The sequence below is a fragment of the Sinocyclocheilus anshuiensis genome, unplaced genomic scaffold (genome assembly GCF_001515605.1).
Source record: "Sinocyclocheilus anshuiensis isolate Anshui unplaced genomic scaffold, SAMN03320099.WGS_v1.1 scaffold1195, whole genome shotgun sequence".
Taxonomy (NCBI): Eukaryota; Metazoa; Chordata; class Actinopteri; order Cypriniformes; family Cyprinidae; genus Sinocyclocheilus; species Sinocyclocheilus anshuiensis.
In genome coordinates, this window is record NW_015539891.1 from 245,465 (window position 1) to 249,100 (window position 3,636).

Genomic DNA, 3,636 nt, shown 5'->3' on the forward strand with positions numbered 1-3,636 from the left:
GTTTTCAGCAACCAGCTCCCGCCTCTTTGCCCATTTTCGATTATCCGGGAGTGACGCGCTGCCAAGATAGCGATGGCCACCTCCTCCCACTTTGAGCTTCAAAAATGCTCTTCGGAAACCTACGGGTGACGTCACAGACACTACTTCCATGTTTTTATACAGTCTATGATCAGCACATGCTGTTGTGAATAATTAAGCGAAGTGTCTTCTCATAGGATAAGAACACGCAGTCTCATTAATAATATCATTTTATACAAGTTCAGTAAAGCAATATGTGACTTACATTTTAGAGGTAATGCTTGTTTTTGCTCAATTTTGCCAACGAAAATAGTTCCAAACAAAGATCACACAGCACTGTTCTGCATCTCTGAGAATTGGATGGTGTTTACTTATTGAATGAATCAGCTTTTTGAACGAATCGATTGATAAAAATGATTCAGTGATTCACTCATTAGCACAGTCAAATGCTTTGTTTCTGAATGAATCAGCCGTTTGAATGAATCGGTTGAATCTCAATGACTCACTCATTAACAGTCACTTGCTGTCAGCTACTGGCGGTTTTAATTTCACATTTTGACCATTTCTTTCATGTTTTAAATTATTTCAAATATCAGTATTCAACGTTTTATGTTAAAAACAAAACATTAGGCCGATTTATGCATCTGTAACTGCAGGTTAAATGCATCCATGTCCCCTCTGAGATACATTAAACTGTAGGCTAAATGCCATTTCAGATGCAGATTCCAGAAATGTTTTCTTATGTTGGAATGAAAGACACTAGTACCGGATGAAGTGTTTCTTATTCTTTTTTTTTTATTATTACTTTTTATTGCATTTTAACAATACACATGTACAAATAAATTTCCATGTAACAGAGAAAACACACACACACAAAAAAAACAACAACAACAAAAAAAGCTTCTCAGTCTTCTATCAACACATTTCCAACTCCACCACATTTTAAAAACAATTTGAAAGGTCCCCAAACTCCATAAAAAATTATGCATTTATCTCTTAATATGTAAGTTATCTTTTCCATTGTCATATTACCATTTCTTTCAGCCATCGTCCTATATTTGGTGCATATATACTTTTCCAATTTAAAGAAAGAAGCCGTTTCGCTTGAAGAATACATATATTTATAAATATATACTCAGTCTTTTTTAACTTGATCTCCTTAGGATATAAATTAAATAAAAAGATTAAAGGTGACAGTGGTATATTAACATCAAGGATCTTTTCTATCATTCCTTTCACATCTTTCCAAAAATTCCTAACTTCTTCACACTCCCATATACAGTGATATAGTGTTCCTTTAAAGTCGCTGCAAGCAAGTGTCTGGGATATTTTCATTATATTTATGCAGCTGAAGTTATGTAAATCCTCATCAACCACTTGTATTGTAGCAGTTTCAGTCGTGTGTTCATTGTTAGTGATTGAGCTTCCTTGCATGCTTCCATCCAGTCCTCCATCTGAATATCGTCCTTAAGATCCGATCTCCAAGCTTCCAATTTATAGTTTGAAGAGTCCTTTGATCCTGACACCAACATATTATATAATGAATAAATTAAACCTTTACTAAAACAGTTTCTTGTCACTTCTTTTTCCAAAATAGACAATGATGGCATATCGAGAGAATTATTTTGTGATTTGAGGATAAAATTCCTTATTTGTAAATACTTAAAGAAATGTTTTGTAGGAATATTGTATGTCTTGACTATTTCCTCAAATGACATAAGAGTATTGTTAACATATAGATCGGCTATCTTTCGAATGCCCTTGTCAGCCCAAATCTTGAAACCTGCATCTAATCTGCCTGATTTAAATTTTTCATTGCCCCAAATTGGACTAAAACAAGATAAAGGGTAGAAGGCACCTAAATATTTTTTTCACATCAAACCATACGGCAATCATATTTATAACTATAGGATTGGAAACATTTTTCTTTTTAAGATCTTTCAATTCTGATGAATATAAACACAAATTTAAAGGCAGGCCATCATTTTTGGGTGAACTATCCCTTTAATGGCAGCCGATTCCAAATCCACCCAAGACGGGCAGTTCTGAGATAAAAAATAAAACATAATTGTTCTAAGTTACACAGCCCAATAATACCAATGAAAATTAGGACACTGTAGACCTCCTCTATCATATGGCAAATATAAAAGTGTCAGACGGAGTCTGGAACATCTGTTATTCCAAATGTATTTAGTGAACATTTTTTTTAAGTCATTGAAATAGATGTTTAGGGAGAGGCAGAGGAATGTTCTGGAATAAATATAAAAATGTTGGCAAAATATTCATTTTCAAAATATTTATTCGACCAATTAAAGATATGGGTAAGGACATCCATCTTTCTATAGAGCTACTAACACTTTCAAGAAGTGGATCATAATTTACTTTCACAACATCTTCTAGTTTTGGTACAATTTTTATACCCAGGTATGTAAAACGGTCAACTATATTGAAGGTTGCAACACAGTTACTAGGTTGCTGTCTGTCAATCTCATTTAGATATAGAATAGAACTTTTAGAATTGTTAATTTTGTATCCATAATTTTTTCCAAATGTACTGATAAGATCTAATAAAGCAGGTATTGATGCATCAAGATGCTTTAGGAAAAGAATGACATCATCAGCGAATAACGCAGTTTTATGTTCTATCTGTCCAATCTTAATGCCTGTTAATTCCACATGTTTTTTTTACTGCTATTGCAAAAGGCTTGATGGAGATGGCAAAAAGAAGAGGAGAAAGAGAAGAACCTTGTCTACACCCTCTTGATACGCTAAATGGTTTTGAAACAATATTATTTGTCAACACTTCTGCTGTAGACCTACTATAAAGTAATCTAACCCGCCTACAGTACCTTTCACCAAAACCAAATCTGACCAATAAATCAAACAAATAAGACCGTTCAACCCGATCAAAGGCCTTTTCGGCGTCCAATGATAGTAGAGCAGTATCTCGTTCACCCCTCTGTTCATAAAGGATATTTAGGACTCTTCGAACATTGTGAAATCCTTGCATATGTTGTATAAAACCATTTTGATCCTTACTAGGGATGCACCGATACCGATACAGGCCCAATACTGAGCTCCTGTACTCGTACTCAGGGGCGTAGATTACGCAGGGGACTTTTAATATCACACTTCCCACTTTTAATATCACGTAAATTCATCCCCCGCACTTTTCCGGGCAAGTGTGTTTGCATAGAGGTTTTCAAGAGCCGGTGTGAATAAATATAGATTTAAATTCAAAGAGACAGGATAGTCTGTGCATGATCTGATGTTTTATTCGGACCCAGAATAAGGCACTACGCTTCTGCTCATACTCGTACTCGTACTCGTACTTGTACTCGTTAAAATGCCCCGATACCAAACGATGATACCACACAGCATGTGATAAGTGCCATATTCAGACAAAGAAACACCGACAAATTTGCGCCAGCTGGTAAGCAAATCATGCTGAGTGGATTGAGCGCGCAGCAGCGCAGATGTGCGAGCTTCTCGAGTGAATATCCCTTTCTTACAGACATCACTGGAAAGTTTGTAGTTCGGTCGGATATGTCAAAAACAAGTAAGTAAAACAATGCACAAGTTACTTAATGGTAGGGAGGGAGAGAGAGAGAGAGACCG